This window comes from Varroa jacobsoni, unplaced genomic scaffold (assembly GCF_002532875.2).
Source record: "Varroa jacobsoni isolate VJ856 unplaced genomic scaffold, vjacob_1.0 scaffold_863, whole genome shotgun sequence".
Taxonomy (NCBI): domain Eukaryota; kingdom Metazoa; phylum Arthropoda; class Arachnida; order Mesostigmata; family Varroidae; genus Varroa; species Varroa jacobsoni.
This window is the reverse complement of record NW_019213765.1, coordinates 47,617-65,280: the sequence shown is the minus strand read 5'-3', so window position 1 is coordinate 65,280 and position 17,664 is coordinate 47,617. Positions and strand designations below refer to the sequence as shown.

General features: G+C 43.4%; 1 protein-coding gene and 1 long non-coding RNA gene across 2 annotated transcripts in view; both read left to right on the top strand.

Annotated features, from left to right (window-relative positions):
* The window catches only part of LOC111264479 (protein sax-3), an 80,989-nt gene that overhangs the window by 21,967 nt on the left and 41,358 nt on the right, over positions 1-17,664 (top strand). The window lies entirely within an intron of this gene.
* On the top strand, positions 142-2,780 carry LOC147752945 (uncharacterized). Its single transcript, XR_015312705.1, has 2 exons — positions 142-969; positions 1,652-2,780. It is a non-coding gene; the product is annotated as an uncharacterized LOC147752945 (long non-coding RNA).

Sequence of the window (17,664 nt, the reverse complement as noted above, 5' to 3'; positions counted from 1 at the left end):
CCGTCCATTACGGTTAGTGTCTTATAAGACGCGGAACAGTAGCTCGGAGCTCTGTTGGCTTTCTTGCTGCAATGGGTTTTGCTCGTTCTGTTGTTCGCTGTTCTTGGGTGTCATCGTCTGCCAAAAGCATTTAGCCCACAAAAGTTCGAGGGAGCAGGTGGGCGGGGGGTCACGAGAAATAGGCCATCTAAAGCGAAACAAGCAGATTAGTTAGCTAACTACTACTGCTATTCCTGCTGTAGAAGCTGAGTAATGGGGTGGCGGAAAATAGAGGCCATTTGCAGGTCACGCAACGGATTATATTTACATGAAGCAAGGCGTCGTAAGGAACTAGGACTCCCTGGCCGGCATTGTTCGACGGGAGACGAGGGGCCAGGGTATGGAACAGTTGGGGATGCCATATTTTAGGCGGAAGCCCCTTTTTACGTTCACGGCACGCTACGACGGCTTTGTTGTTGGAGCCGCACTGCCATGAAGGCAAAAAAGGAGTGAAGGCGAAACCGGTTGAGTTCGAATGCAATGCGCAACTGTGTTGAGCAAAGTTGCTTTTCGAGATAGGAAGAGGCCTGTGATATAGGTAAAGCTGTAGTAGGTCCAAGACCCCTTGAACTGGCGAGGGGCACGCGCGGGGAGCGCAAGTCATAACCGTACGTCAGAGATAGCGATCGACTCCGCCATTGGGATTGCTCTGTGGACAGCAACGTTTCACTTAGGACTTTAGGGTTCAACGCTCGATAAAACTGCGTTTCAGCGATGGTGCACGCAGATCCGCACGTGCTACCGTACGTACGTAACGTCTAGGTTGAATGTCCTGAAGAGATCAAGGTCGAATACAATAGACGGAATGCGAGACAGACCAAACATGAGTGTGGCAAAAACGGGTTTATATAGGCAAATACTGTCAAATGGAACAAAGAACAATGGCTGAAGTGAAGTTTCTGGAATGGATTGTCGCATCGAGAAGAGCAGGTAAAATGAAAAATAGTCCCACGTCGTATAACTAGGGATTTTTATAACCGAATAGCATGGCACCCTTTTGTTATTAGCCTTTATCTGAGAGAGAAACATTATTGCCTTCTTGATTTTCGTGGTGCACTCTCGATAGATAAACAAAAGAGATACAACACTATGTCTAAATCCTTCCCCAGGTATTTTTTTAAGGTCAATTTGAATAGAATTTCAACTGCGAAAAAAAAAAAAGTCCGCGGTGGACTGACTACACGTCCTTCTTTTTATTATTATTTTCATTATAATGATTATAAATAAAGTACAGTAAATACAATACAGGTTCATTCGTACAAATTACGGATTATTTTAAGGAACACTCTCAAATTTCAATTTGAGCTGCTTGGACATGGCATTGATATCCCTAGTGGCTGGTATTATAGCGGCCAAAATTACAAGCAAATGCTTCTGTTAAGGTGCGTAGGGCACAACATGACAATTGTCATAGATATGTAACGATTAGTCACCATTGTTTAGGCTGACCCAGGGTTTGCCAGTATGTTAAAGCTGTAGTTCTCGACTATAAATATGTAGGGGCCTCTACATGATGCGTATCCGTCTAACAAATCCTGCATGTGTGTATCAGTTTTATTATCCAGGGGTGACGTATTAAAAATCTGTCTTCTCGCAAATCCCTATTTTTCAGTCCATGAAAATAAGTCCTCGCCTGATGATGCATCAACCGATGCAGATTCGTCCGACGCGCCCAAACCCGAACGTGAAGGTGAGAGGGCAAATGCGATGACAGAGAAACGGTACGCCTCCGACTAGAGGGTGCGCTCGACTTGTCTTTAGCTGTTACTTGGTGCCAAAAATAAAGCGAACAGAAAAGCGCCAGCGGACTGAAACGAAGGCGATCGTGTCGTGTGTTCGATACGTTCAAGTGATTCTAAGAATCACTTGAATAACTTCGGTCCTGAGCTCGTCCTTTTTTTGCCGATATCGGCATGAAGGCCTAATTACACTATGAACTTCATAGATCTGTAGGCGTACAATTCTCCAGTCTGGAATAGCCGTTGCTAGCAGGACTATTTGCGCATCAAACGTACTTCTTCCTATCTGCGATAAGTTTAAAATGGGGACGGTGCGCATACCTTTGAATGCAAACGCTATTCACCGTACAACCAACTAATGCGGCAATCAATTGACCATGATCATGTCTCGTAAGGGCATCGACAAAATGTGGTGCTAAATTTAGAAAAAAATATCTAGAACACAGGTTGGATACGCAATTTTATTTCAGACTGAGCGATGTGCGATATGGATAGACCAACAACAAGCAGTGCTTTTAGCAACAACAACAATAGCAGCAACAGCAGACAGACAGAAAATAATGAAGGAAACGACAAAAAATTATGTTCGGCATACGATTATCTCGGATGATCTGTGATGCAACCATCAAATGGAACGATATACGGCACTCCGAGTATGCTGCATGGACAAAAAGCGGCACAATGTAGTTAAAGTGCTAGTATAGCACTCTAACGGTTAAAGGCCAGCGGTTTAATTAAGACGTGATGTATTGATGCTGGAAATTAAAGAAGAAGAGGTGATGATTACAGCAGATTGCACGATAATGTACGTTACTGGTAGTGTTCTTGAAGAAAGTGAGCCTCGTCCAAAGTGTTTAAATGGAATTACGGTGCACCATACTCTTTACGGAAAACACTGGAGGCAACAGACTGAGAGAGAAAAGGTACTACCTAGGTAGCAAGATGAGCATGCTAGCCCTTTGCTGGCCTCCGGCCGTCTTTCCTAAGAGTTACGAGCAGCTAGTAAGGCGTCTCAGCTTTCTCCTTAAGACGTTCTAGCGACGAGGACGTATTGTTCTAAGCGAGGCAAGCTATCGACAACGAGTAAGTAGGAGTAAACACATCAGCGACAAGAGCCTATAGAAACACAGCTGAGAAGGCAACAAATTACCAGAGCGGGAATAGCTCGGCAGAGCGGGAATAGCTCGGCAGAGCGGGATCGCGGCTTAGTCGGCGTGTGTGTGTGTCCACGTGTTTAGATGGGGATAGTATGCCTTTAAGTAAAGTGTCACACTAGATTGCGTACTTATGAGTGTCAAATGATCTTCGTGCGTAGCGGATTCGTTGACGTGAATCTGCTATATTTCGAGCTTGGTGACAGGCAAAAGCCGACGAAAAAGAGTTGATATGCTCAGTCGGAGCTGATCAGGGCAGGTCTCGTCGACTCTAAACGAACACGTAGCGTACTGGACCGGGGTTGTACGGGTTTGTCACAGATGCCATTGTCGACACTCGCCTCATTCCATACTGCTGCCCTAACCGCTGTTAGTTTTCGTCGGTGTTACGATGTGAACGCAGGCGATCTCATCGAGGCGGGGTCCACGGCAGTTTAGGGGCTTCGTGGTAAACTGCCGTCAGGAAATGTAACGTCATGAAGGGGCAGCCAGGAGCGGGCACCGACGCAGTCCAATAATAAATGAGGTTAATTTGCTAAATGTTACACCGGAGCCAGTTTATACTCTTACACCGGATAGGAAATGATTCCTGTCGTTACTGACGTTGTTGCCCCTCCTCGTACAGCTGCCTGCCAAGGCATCAGATTCGTGTCGCTTACTATCAATGGCTTCACTGTTATCTGATTTCTCGAGCAGTTAAAGCAGTGATAATGGTACTAGCAAACGGTCACAGCTGTCGCTGGCTAACCTGCAACATTATTTTCGGGCAATAAAGAAAACCATAAGAGGTTTGTTGCATCCCTTCATATATCTAGAAAAGGTCAGGACGGCAATGGTCTTTCATGTATGTAGCAAAATGTCAGAACGATGTATATATAAAAGCACAGTAAATGAATTTGTTGAATTACTTTCAAAGTTGAAAGTAATTCAACAAATTCATTTTTATACTTCCTGAAAAACTTCTTGAAAAGTTACGAAGCACCACTTCAATCGTTTACCCGGTATTATCAAGTACTCTTATTCATAACGTCAAGTAATTAACTACATTTGTTTCGAACATCCGTGCTATGTTGTGAGTGTGTATGTCTGTGTATACAACACTTTCAGATTACTCAGAGCAAACCACTGAAGTCAGTACAAGTTATTAACTCAACAAGCATAGTCGTCTCGGTTTCTTTGCACGTTTGGCCCCTGTCAACAAAAGCTTCGTTAGTTCAGATTGGTAGTGCAGCTTTTCCTAATTATTTATCGGTAATTCTATTTTTTAGCGTTTGCTTTTCGTTCCACTTTTATCGGTTCTAGTAGCAGTAACTCCAAATATCCACAATCATTTAAATGGTATTAATCGCGCGAGGCTGAAGTTCGCTACTTCCCGTTTCTTCTTTTTAAATAAAATATCTCCAACAGGAACCTTGTTTTTGCTGCCAGTGGCGGCTGTGCTGCCGCTATCGACGCTGTATCTGGCGCCTTGACTCTCAATCTGTGTATGCCTCGTTTTATCTTGCGGGGGAATCAAACGGGGCCACATTCAAGCAAGCGGGCATAGAGGATCATCAATCCGAGGCAAGGGCTAGCTTGCCCCTTCGAGAATAAAGAGCGTGAAGTATATCAGTTCTCATTCTGCTTAACACGAAAGGAAACTGTCTTCGCGTTCAGCTGTCGAAATCGTTAGTTTGTGCTTTTCTCTCCCCATCGCCTCCTCTTTTCTGACTTCTTGTTATGTTTCTCTTTTTTGTGATAAGAAGGCGAAATAGAATCCGTTCAAAACGACCTACAGCAAAAGGACTAGTGATAGACGACAAATACAACGGCCCTGTTTTTTATGCCTTCGTCCTATTTCTGTGTTTCTGCCTATCGGCATCTGCTTGCGCTATACTTACCCTTGTCCTGTCGACTCAGTCCAACGTCAACAAGCTCGTACTTTTTCAATCATCAAAAAATTTACCTTGTGACGAACCGTTCAGATGTCGTGGATTTGGGAAAAATATATCCATTACGTTTCTAGGTTAAATTTGTTCATTGCAGATAAGTTGCTGCATTGTGTGATACCTCTGATATGAAATATGGTTACTGTGTAATCGACAAGGGTTTAAGCAGTAGGAAAATTGGGCAACCCTCGGAGTTTACTGTTCAGTATCTGAAAGAAAGTACGTGTAGGCTATTGAAGAGTTTATTGTAAATTTAAATGAAACATAGTGCCGATATTTCTGATTTAATCTAGCGTTATACGCTTTTCATTTATATTTGAAATCTAGAATTTCACCAGAGGACCATTCAGCAATCTTCGACATATTATGTATCAAACATATAGTATAAAATTACTGTGAAATAAGAGTGTGATGCTAGGTTGATTGTAGCATGTATTGTTCTAGATATATCTGCCTCGGAAATTGTTCAGGCCTCGATTACTCCCTGATCATATGGACTATGTATGCATTCGGTGCCCATTGTGTTTCGAAGCCTTCTACTTCTCATGACAACATTGATCGCCAAAAAGCGATCCGAGCGATTTTTGGCACTACAGTGGCCTGCCCCGATTCGACTTATTGATGAAGGTCGTGATGCTATTGTAACGTACGAACTGTTGTAGTATTAGACAGCACCTTATTTGTTGATAGCTGCAAGCCATTACTTCTGGTTCCGACAGCTAGCGACGGAGTATTTCCTCTTCGTAGGAGGTGTCTTAATATGATTACGACCACTGAAATAGTATGAATCATAGTAACAGTCAAAGTACCATAGTCTCGATTCTTATTTTATTAAAAAAAAAAATACTTTATACCGCCCGCTGACTGGCGCAGATTCTTCTTCCGCTCTGTTGTTCTGGGTCTTTCACCTAACTGTGGACTACCGCCTGACTATTTGGAATAGAGTAACTGGTCTACAAACAGCTTGGTCTGCTATACCGTACCCTGGCTTCAGTAATGGGTCGAATTGAACCTATCTAGTTTTCGGCTACATGCCTTCACACCCAGAGTTGGGTAGGTTGTCAAGACTCCCTGTCATCCGTCTATAGACCCCGGATTGCCCATCCGGCGGTTGTCTTAGATTCTACTTGATTGTAGTGGGCGGAAGAAAGGTGGACGCGGTGCATCTCCGTTTTCCCTCTAACATGTTAACAACCTGAACCGGAGTTGACCTAAACTAGCTGCCCATCACGGTCCTGTCTGCCAGCGTCTGGCATCATTCAACAAAAGTCAACGTTGTTGCCGGTAACCGACGGGGACGTTAAAGCTGTCCAGGATTCGGGCTGTAAGGTGATCGTGCGTCGTCGGTGAGTCTACAGTCCACCAATTGCCGAGCACCAAGACATCATAGGTGTATATCAGAAAGTGTTTCGCAGTTGTAGATGACTAACTATCAGTCAACTGGTAATTGCCGCTTTCTCGCCTACAGCTTATTGCAGGTAAGGACGACCCACGAGGATAGGGGTGTAGCACAGAACAGAAAAGTAGGGGTTTCGTTTATGGACCCTCTTATATGTATTCATGTATATGTTTTTGGCTATGACGATCCTTCTAGAGCTGTTGCCGCCGACGTCGGCGCGAAATTAAGCTAACGATAGGAGGGGTTTGAAGTGAAACAGAAATTACATAGCTGAATTTTGTAACCTTGTGCCGGTTAGAAGCGGTGAATGTATGCGCAGCCCTTCGATGTGCTGCTTCTGCTGCTTTTTTTTTGACTTAAATGTCGATTAGGGTAGGTTGCTGCAAGACGTATGCAGCATAGCTGATACTGAAGCTGGCAGACACTTACTTGGCGATTTTTTTTTCTGTCGAAAGGTACGAACATGCAGAACGGAGGGCCTGAGTGCGATAGGGGTATTGGCAGGTGTCTACCCAGCTGCGTGCGCTTCCTCAAACTCAGTCATTAGCGGGACATCAAACCTTTCAGCCTGTCAAAGCCTAACTAGAACCGACTAACTATGTACTACAGCACCAGCACACTTGGGTGCTTTATTTGCTTCTAAGACTTTAACATAAGTAAACGTTTGATAGAGGCTGGTTAAAACAGGACGTATTGACTTATAAGTAAACAGAGTGTGGATGATGCAATTCGAAAGCACGATATATAGGACAGGGTCTATTATCATGCACAAAAGGGCTAGGCAACTTGTATCTTGACGGGCTCGTGAACTAATAGTCGGTGCAAGACACTGTAGAAGCTTCAGGCGACGCATATGTATAAAGTAAAGTATAATCGAGTGTTATATAAGGGTAACTAATTAGGAAGTCAGAAGGTTTGACTTATATGATATGAAAGATCGCATATGTATAAAGTAAAGTATAATCGAGTGTTATATAAGGGTAACTAATTAGGAAGTCAGAAGGTTTGACTTATATGATATGAAAGATCGCATCACGGCCAACTTCGCACAAAAAGAATCTATTAACAAGACGACATTATACCGAATTTCAAATCCAGTAAGTCCTTTAAGTATGTAGTTCAAGGCCCTTTGCTGTTTGTTATAAACGACTCGAATAGGGCCAGAGCAACTATTTTCCTCTTATGCACGCGTGTGTTCGCCGTTGAATGTAACGTTCATCCTCTGTTTTATTCTGTCGGTTCGTCCCGCTTGGATTATGACGACGTCTGTACCACACGACGCCTTACTTGATTCCTGTCAAGCGCTTTATTGTCGGCGGTGCAGTCGCCTTCCGCTCTTTGAGGCGGGTCTACGTTTTCATCTCACTGAATTGAATTACGGAGTATTATTATATCGTATGCATGGAACCCTGGTATGGTCTGCCGCCTTTGCGAACGCTGCTACTGCTAGCGCAGGTACAAACACGAAACCGACCGTAAGGACAAAGTGATTACGGAAATACCTTGGCCGCCTGCTCTTCGGCCGTCTTTGAAGGCACCTGCACACTGTAGTCTTGCCATACAATGAAACAGATATGAGGTGTACATGCAATGGCGCCTCTTAATTTGTTTCCCAGCAGCAACACCTGAACGCTTTGTACAGTTACGATCGAGCCACAAATCGTTGCTACATAGCCAGTGTATACAGCACAGCTGCCATTATACTATGTCAATCCAGCTCCGGACGTAAATAATTGAAGAAATGTGCTTGGCTCTAACCGTACAAGGTTATCAGAGAGAGCAAAAATCAGAGACAGACGACAAAACGTTTCATGTGTGATCCCCGAAAGGAAGCCGACGCAATTACATACTATGCAATTGAGGGTCCACTCAGGCAAAATGAACTGCCTAAACATAACAGTTGTTACCACCGCTGTCGTTGCTGGTCCTACTATCGATGACTAAATATTATAATGAAATGATGCTATGCTATCAGCGTCGCTAGCACCTTATTTCAGTAACTATGTCACCGTTTAGATAGGTAACTAAGCTGTTGATTTCAACACATTACTTTAACACGAAGTACACAAGTTATAATAATGATTCTGCGTAGTGCTAATTATATTCATGCTTGTTTCAGTGGTATTTATTTGGATATAAAGAACGGTAGTGTTTGGACCATCGACAGATTTTCTGTCTTTTAAACAGCAAATACCTTTCCTTAAGCACTCTAATTCATACCGGCGTATTTGATTGAGCTTCCGTTGTCATCGGTTCAATTAGAGATCAGTTCTAGAAATCAGTCGACATCATCAATAAGCATAGCTAATGAAGAATATAAGAATGAAGAAGCTCTTGCTGCTGCTTTTCCACTTTCTGGGTTTTTCGGGGGCTGTTTTCTTATCCCGACCTTTCTTTAACTTTTCTTTTTTCTTCCGCTCGTTCCCCAACAGCTGTTCGCTTGTTCCGTTACAATTAATTTGCCACATTAAATAGCGCACACAGAAATGGCCGTAAGGTCCCCATGCGTAAGACGCCAAATAATGTCGGCGCGGACGTTCGATCCCTATGGATGCACAGCATCATGACATCTTCTCTAGCCAGGAGTGGCAAGAACAGCAGTAGCGGGGTCAATAGAGATTACACCGGTATTTCGACCTTACGCAGGTGAAGTAGATCAACCGTGCGCTCTTCGGCGACGAAGGATCTTCGCGGTCAGTATATACGCATGTGGTTATCTGGAGAAAATTACCGTGGACGTATTCCTATTATGCGCGTATTATTGTTTTGGCTGTGCATAACGTCAAACAACAAGAAGATCATGGCCGGTCCCTGGCATTGTTGCTTAAACGATGTTTCATTATTTGAACAACGAACCAATTCAAACAGCGGTTAAAGCACTGCTCATGAAGAATAACCGGAGGATGACCTGAAAGAGACTACTTCACTGCTGCATTACTACTACTACTACCACCCCTGTTGTGGCGGATTTTAGCTGGACGAACGGCGACGACAACGACAACGACTTGATGTAGGGCTAACGAGAAAGAAAATAAAAACGCGAATAAACGTTGTTAAACGGGTTGAAGTAACAACGACTGTTGTTCGTACCGTCTTCTACACTTCTGGTGAAGGCAGAGGACATCGGAGAGGAGGCGGGATCAGGGAAAGGATAAAGAAAATGTAACGTGAAAAGTCAACATAATAAAATAGAGCAGGAGAAAGACGGAAGATGGCATTAGGAGGAGTGAGCAACGAAAATCTGCAACAGAAAAATGGACAGAAATACTACTGAAAGCACACAAGAATTAGAGAGTCTACTGAATCTACTGTCATTCACCGCCTAGGGCACAGAATTCAAGCAACGAGATTCGAACTCAAGATTACTAACTTCGCAGCCGATAACTAAGCTATGCGAACCATAGGCGAAAAATCACAGAAATAAAAAAAACGCTTTAAAAAAATTAACTAATCCAGTGAACTGCGCATGTCTTTAGGGAAATTTGATGCTAAATTTTCATCTAGTTTTTTGATCGAAATTCGTCTTTATAGAATGCGACGAGGCTACAAGAAAGCTTCTCGTTACTACGAAGCACATCATAAATAAATGAAGGGTATACGTTTTCCATAGGTCAGAATTCAAGATAGAAGATCATCGCGTAGCAGCTTTAGCGCGCAGAAGGACTTGAGTTTATCTTATGCGCTTACAGCGTTGCGTACACGGTACCAATTTAAGGAAGGCATGGTCTCGCATGAATCTAGTCAAACATGAACTGCTTATTGGAGAGAAGCGTCAAGAGCGATAATAAACCGAAGCGAAAAAAAAAAAACACATCATGGATAGAAGAGTTGATGACAGCCTCGAGCAGAGGAGGGCAAAAAGAAACTAGCAATGACCGGCTAGTTAAAGCATTTGAAAAGAACCAGCCCACAATTGATACATATATGGTACGATTTGTGCATAGGGGGAACACTTCGTTTACGGAGACCGAAACAGACAACGCGTGTTAGCGAAAGGGGGTGCTAAAATCTGATATTGTTGAGGCGACATAGACAAAGAAGATATCCGTTCGACATTTATATGATCCTTCGAAAGGTGTTGTAAAGCGGATGACTACCACAAGTGCACAAAACGACACATGGCATCACAGAAGTTTACTTCTTCCACAAAAAGAGAGTTTTTGATAGTGAATGAATAGGCGACTCGATACTGAAGACGCGCAAAAAAAAAAGCTACATATTGTCCTGTTGAAAAAAGGAAATAGAAACAAGGAGTTCAAAGTGTTCTGATCTGCTGCTTATGATTGAGTTATTGACTAACAAAGGATAACACAATATAGCTACGAAATTACCTGATAGGGTTTAATGTAACCAAACACTGGTCCTATTATATTATGTATGAAATATAATAGACAACTCAAACAAATATATATAGAAAGAGAGAGAGAGAGAAGCTTTAAGGTTGCGCAAATACAGTGAACGCGTTTTTATGACAATCCTTTTCGCTTTTTGCTCGTAGTTCACTCCTTTGTAGCCGAGATATTCAGATGCGATGAGATTAGTCCGTGCGCCGTTCCTAGCCCTAAACTCGAATCCACGTAGAGGCAGATGGACTGCCAATGGTCCCAAATAGTCGGCTTATGATATTGTTTAAGAATCTATAGCTGAACGTATTTTATTCAACAGCCGAACAGAGTTCCTTAGAGAAGCTAAAAACCTCGTTTGTGCGATGATATTTTATTCCGACGTGAAATATGTAGTTGATAGTAAACTACGATTGTAGAGGCTGGAGTGACTGCTAACAGCACTTCTGAGTCTCGTTTGCGAGAAGATGAAGCCGTTGGATTTTGGGCATTACATCGAAGACCTAACAATCAGTTCTATTTGATGCATATCTACCTAGGTAGATTCAAACATTCTTTGCATGTAAGAAGTTGTGGATGCCGATAATACTGGACCCGAAAACAGCCATTTCGAAACACTTTTTCGTGAAACAAGCTTCGAGACTGAGTCTTCGAATAGAACCCATATTCAGACAGACGCTAAATACGAGCGCAGGCGCTACATGCTCTTAGCCCGTTTGTGCGAGTACTTGTACACGCACTATATAGAAATACTTCAACGACTATTGCGTTAGCCCAGTTACGCGTGAAGACACTTTGTCTGCGCCGGCGCAGTCAAGAAACACTTGACTTGAAGTGGCAGACTGCACGAAAATGCGCAATGTTATGCTCGAGATTCTAAAAATCTATGTATGCAGAAAGAAGCGACGAAGGATCAGCGCGGCAAGAGGACTGACCTTAGGAGAACGTTTCGACGGATAAGGGTTAGCCATTTCATTACAACCGATCGAATCTCGCGTACTCATCCTCGCGTTTGGGATTCCGTTTGAGGTGTAGCCGAAGTGTCTACCTGTCAGAAAGGTCACGGTGTTGTTTGCTCGTTTTGCCTACTGACCCAGCTCTTCAAGTGAAGAACGAAGCCATAGATGTGAGATGTAAGGACTAGAATGCTAAGTGGCCTATGCTTTTTCAACAACACAGAGTAAATGGCGCACCATAGGTGTTGGCTGATATATGAGGAACGAAATTGGCCTATGCCGATCGCCTGCATGCGGTTCCCGCTCTATGACTATTTTTTCATAAGGCAGCAACATTTCAACACACTCTGACATTCTTACTCTAGTCTGTGCATACGCTCGTCCATTCGCGTTGATTTACCTTTTCAGATACGATATGTGAATGTGAGGCGCTCTCTAACGGCGTTAGGCGCGACGGTCATGTGGATCATCCTTAGGGGGATTCTGATGTCCTTTGATGTCGGGATGCACAAAAAGCAGACTTGAATATTGCTATATGGCGCTTGATAAGTGCGCATCTACTGTCACTTGTTCGGCACATAGACAATGCGCTTTTTGCAGAATCTAGTCAAAAATTCATCGTAATCTCTAGGCATTCGACTCATATATTGATAATGTCACATGTCAGATAACTAAGAATTTTATAGGTATCTATATTACGTTGTATAGCGCTACATTTCGGAGGCTTAACAAATGGTCTCCGTGTAGCCAGATTTTTTTATAGTATAGACACCCAGAATTCATGTTTTCATAGGATTTAGGCAGATATTCTGGTGAGAACAACATGCAAACCGTGCTCGACATTTACTCAGCCCCAACTGGTAGCCAGTGCAGATAAGCAAAGAAGCGGCTGTTTGAGGGGTGGGGAAAAGGCCCTTAAAAATCGGGGTGCCTCTTTCACCATTTCTTCCGTTCTGGCCAAAAATGTTTAGTGAACTTTTCCCGCTTCTTCGCGGGCACGTCTAAACTTACAAAACATTCAATATAACGAGTTCGATAGAAATACGCACACAGATACGGCGATCGCTGCAGCTAATCCAAGAAGGACTTTGTTGTGTATGTGCGTTGGCCTTTCTTTCTTATCTTCTGCCTCGGTCCCAAGAGTATGGCTGTGGTTAGCGGATCTGACGTGCTTGGATGCACAGAGAAACTTTCTTAGTGCACAGCATGGCTATACAGTTACCCGCCGGCTTTTTTTTTCAGGACAAAGATGTTACTGTTGTTGTTATTGCTGCTTTTGTTGTTGTTGTTGCTGTTATGAAAAGTCTTAACCGGCCATTAAAGATGAATGAAAGGTCTTGCTGCCAAATGTAGGCACAGCGGTTCATGAATATGTATCGAATCCAATGCACAAATGGACACATACTCATACGTAGAAGGAGGAACAGATTTTGGTGAAGCACTGGTAAAAAAACTAATTGACAGAGTCGAGCTCATAGTCATTTTGAGCGTGGGCTTCGCCGGCCGTCGTCCAAAGGCGGCGTTACCTCCTTTGCTATTGCGTTTATGCTGTAGTCACTATTCCCACTATTATTTGTGTTTCAAGTTATTTAGTGCAGATTTCAGTTCTACCTCTGAGTTTATCTTGGCCGTCCTTTCGTGCGCGGCCCGTAGTGGTCGCATCGGTCGCGAGTAGACACCGATACTTAGCGCTGCATGCGATCATGTCATGCACCAGCATAACGTACTACCTGTGTCCTGTACGCGATGTTTGCATCTTTGCGCAAACTGTGAACTTGATACAGCGTGAAGTAGAAGGAGACATGAAGAGAGAGAAGAAGAAAAAAAATGGACAACAATAGCAGGATAGATCGAATGATAAGACAACACATATTAGCAATACCCACGAGAACAGAGAGGAACGATAAACAATGCGAGATTTTGAGGGGAGGCAATGGTGGAGGATAAAGGAGGTTGCCGTAAGAAGAAATAGCCAAATTAACAGGGACGTCAGAGGAATAGAAAAGAGTCAAAAGGAGTATAAAACTAGTTATGAAAAGTTGATGCACCCCTATTGCTGCTGCTTATCATTGCAAAACTCAAAATTTCAACGGGACCTTCTGGTGCTTGTGTGTGTCTGCGTGGATCGTACCCCTGTATTCTTTGGACCTCGCTTTCGTGGTACTCTAGCCTTGTCTACCTGCGTTGTATATCTGGACGTCATTATCATTAAAAACGCCTTCCCCGTAACTTCTTACGCTCCGAAGTTGTTATTGTACAAGGGGTCGTGACTAATAGGGGGTGCGCTAGTCAACGTTGAAGTCTAAAAAGTATGGAATAGAGATGTGAAACTTTCGTTTGTTCTAATATAAGGAGGCGTGTAACGTCAAGATCATCTGTATAATTATGTGCAAAGCTCTTCGAAAAGAAATTTTAAAGTTTAATAAGACATAGTGATATTGATAGTGGGTTTGAAGAAAAAGCGATTTCTTGCGAGCAGCCTTCAAGAGCGCGTGTTCCAGTCTCGTTTGCTTTGGTGAACCTTCGCAGTGCGGGTCACATGAGCAGGCCGATCGTCCGTGCCTGCTTCGCCAAGCTGAAATTAGTTTCGTGTTGCCTTACCATCAGTGTTGGCGGCAAGCTTATACAATATGTTATGCTGGATACGCGTTGCTGATATGTGCTTTTGGCAGAACGGTCGCATCCAGCAAATTACAGATAACAACTCTGGCTGACAGCTGACTTCTATGACAGCAGCGGTGGTCTGTTATTCAAATATTCAAAGCTTTTGGTTTTTCAGACTTCGTGCGCTCTATAATACAGGAAGAACTTTTCTAATTGCATTATCCTTCTATTTTTGTGCTGGCCCTACTATAGAGGAATAATATGAGTACATTAAACAATAGAAATTAAATATTTGAAAGTGTTGTGGTGCGTAATCTGCTGGTTTTTCTCCCGCAATGTGCAATACCCTTCCAATATAGCGTCTTCAAGAACATGATGTTTCGTAGCATGAAACCCTGAAGAAAACCTTTATTATCATAAGCTGAACGGACCAATTCCACTGGGAGCCTATGCTCAGGGCGTTGAACCGGTAATATATACTAGTTACGAAGCTTCCTTATGTAATTTATTAAAAATAAAGCGCAAAGATAACTCTAGGAATTGGTGATATTCATGACGGCTTACATCTAAAAACTAAATAGTACAATGCGCCATAGTTATTGGTTTTTTAAATAGAACGCCTTTTAATTTGATAAAACCTTGAACAAATTCTGTAACAATGCTAAGCCATAAACGAGAATGCTGAAATAGCGATTGGAACATGTACGCAACTTGCTTCAAAGCAGACGTCAATCCGAAGGTCCTTCTCTACTCCTATCCTGCTCGAAGTTCTTCAATAGTGTCTCTTAGCATTTGAAGTGTTATGTGTTACATTTCTTGAATTCCTCTTAAGTGATGTAAAAGCCTCTTTGTCAAGCAGTGATAGACATACATACATACATACATACATACATACGAGCGGGATCGGGACAGCGTGCCTACGCTACATGCAGCGGGTAGTGACCGTACGGCCCTGTTCCCTGTCACGACCGAAATAATAAAGGCGGCGGTGGTAGCATCGAAGACAGAAAAACTGCCAAAAACGAATAGAAGTCGCCAAATCCCGCTTTTGCCGCAATCTACTTCCAGTCGTGCCGAGTTTTTAAGAGCCGTCAGCGTAGCATGAGCAGCAGATGAAACAGTACCGTTCGATACGTCACCTTTCGATTAGGGTCTTTGACAATAGCCTTTATAGTCGGCTGTTTTGAAGAAAGCGGCAGAAAGATCCCTTCTCATCAGATGACTGTCAGCTGACATCTACGTGTTCTGTTGCCGTGGCGACCGTCCTAGCCATACTGCCTTTGAGGTTCCCATTCAACTGATGATTTAGTGGCAGCAATCCGATATAAGTCACCACTCGCTCCGGTAACGACGAGGCTTAATATAGTCAATCTGTCTTATTTTCAAGTACTTAAAGCAGCATATGTGTAATAGCATGGCCTAGCAAAAGTTTGAGGATGCGAACCAGCCAACTTTTATTAGTGAACAGGAACTAGAAAAATCGATTCGATGGATGCAGGTTGGCGATCGTCTGACCCAAATAAGCAACGATTGTTCCGTTTATGTCGATATACGTCATTTGGCTTATCGTTTGTCCATATCCACCGGTCCTATTTGATGTAGGCTCGTCCTTAGGTCCGAGCACTACTAACAATTCTTTAAGGGTGACCTGAACAAAGTAGCACACTCTAAATCGCCAACTTACACTTACGCTGCGGGCATATGCATTACGTAGCGTGTTTCGGGCATTTGTGGTTAGACTGTGCTATAAAGGAACAGAGAAATTGGAAATACGAAATGCGTTACCTCTATTCATGGGAATATGCCATGCCGGTATATCTCGGCAGTTGGTGCTGCTCGCAAAGTGTTTCATGCACTAATAGCAATGGCCGACGTCATTTTTATTTTATCTTTATCTGTCCTTTGCTTAATTCAAATTAGACGGGTTTTCGACGAAACTCTTGGTGGCTAGTCACGCCATAATTACAGCGTTACAGCCTAAACCACTTAAATACGCGACCAGTCATTCAACGGCACATAGATCATGTTATGAGACTGAGGCTCTACGCCTGGTCAGCGACTAACAAATCGAGAAGTTTGCCGTGATCGCGGCTGCAAGTGGTTCTAATGCTTTCTCGAGCGTCGCTAGACGACAAGTTAATCACTCCTCGGATCAATCAGAAACGTATTCGTATCGTCCGTTATGCTAATCTGCCGGTAGCAGATTGAGGCGGTATGACGGGAAGAGCCAAAGTTAGAGAAAATCATAGAGAAAAAAACAGATCGAACGAAGAGAGGATGAGAGTTGCTCGTCAGACAATCGAAGGACGTCGTCCAGTTGCTTTCCTTTATTCATCATCGCTTGGTTAAAGTCAGACAACTTCTTCGTAGCTCATTTGGTTAAATGCCTTCTTCTTTAAGCTAATTGTACCAGCATGTGAGTGCTCGTATTATATATGACTCATGCTTCTATCCTGCAAACTCGCTATGATAGCGTAAAAAATTCATCAATCCGCTAAAATGAGCGGCCAGTAAAAAGCAAATCCAACAATTTTTAACCCTCGTTTTTATTGAAAAGAATCATAATCATAAACAGTTGTGTTTCGGGACAGCATTAACATTCGAGCTTTAGTTGCTACTCAGACGATAACTAATAACCTTTACTTCCCTATCGGCATCAGAAGTTATCCACTGTTCGTCTATCGGGCCGTTCGTTTCTGCCGATGTCCCGGCACTGTCGTCATTGATGTCGTATCGGTCCCCTTTATCACATACGTATTTTTCCCTTTTGCCTATTCGGCCTATGCTAATGCTGCGCCCGTAAATAGACAATTACACAATTTTTCGGTCTGTTCCGCCCTTTGAATGTTTGCCGAGCTCTCTTTTGCGAGCTTTCCGCATGACTTTTCAGATGCTTTTTTGCGTTCTCTATCATTCTTCATGGACAAACCAGGAAGATAAGCGACTCTTTTCGCGCGGTGTGGATGACACGGTGATGTGTCGACGCCCGTACTTATACTATATGACACACTATACGTAGGCGTACGTCTGTGTGTCTGGCTGTCCAGCAGAGTTGTTCCCTTTTCTTTTTACCTGCCGCTGCTCAATTGTTTGTCGCTGTCGTTAGCCTCCCCCTAAGCGCGTCGTTTTATGCATTCTGTAGTTTGTCGTCCCGGCGGTGCTCGTTCTCCTCGTAACTCGTTCGCGTTCGCCTTGTTTTTCATGTGTCGCCGCTCTTTGCTTGTTCGGTAGTCGCCTCCATCGGGATGAACTCGCAAACTAAATACGGATGGCTCAGCCTTTGAGCTCTTCACAGTTGCTCACGTAGCCATAGCTGCGGCTTCTGCTGTCCTTCTGGTACCGGCCATCACCGCAACTACAGCGACATTATGTGGCTCGGTAGTAGCAGCTGACTGCGATTTCTGGTAATGCGGCCGCCTGCAGTTGACGCTTCCAAGATCCGAGAGTTATGATAGAATTAAGTCGGTTTCGATGTGTATTCGCATGAGCCTCGAGTCGTACG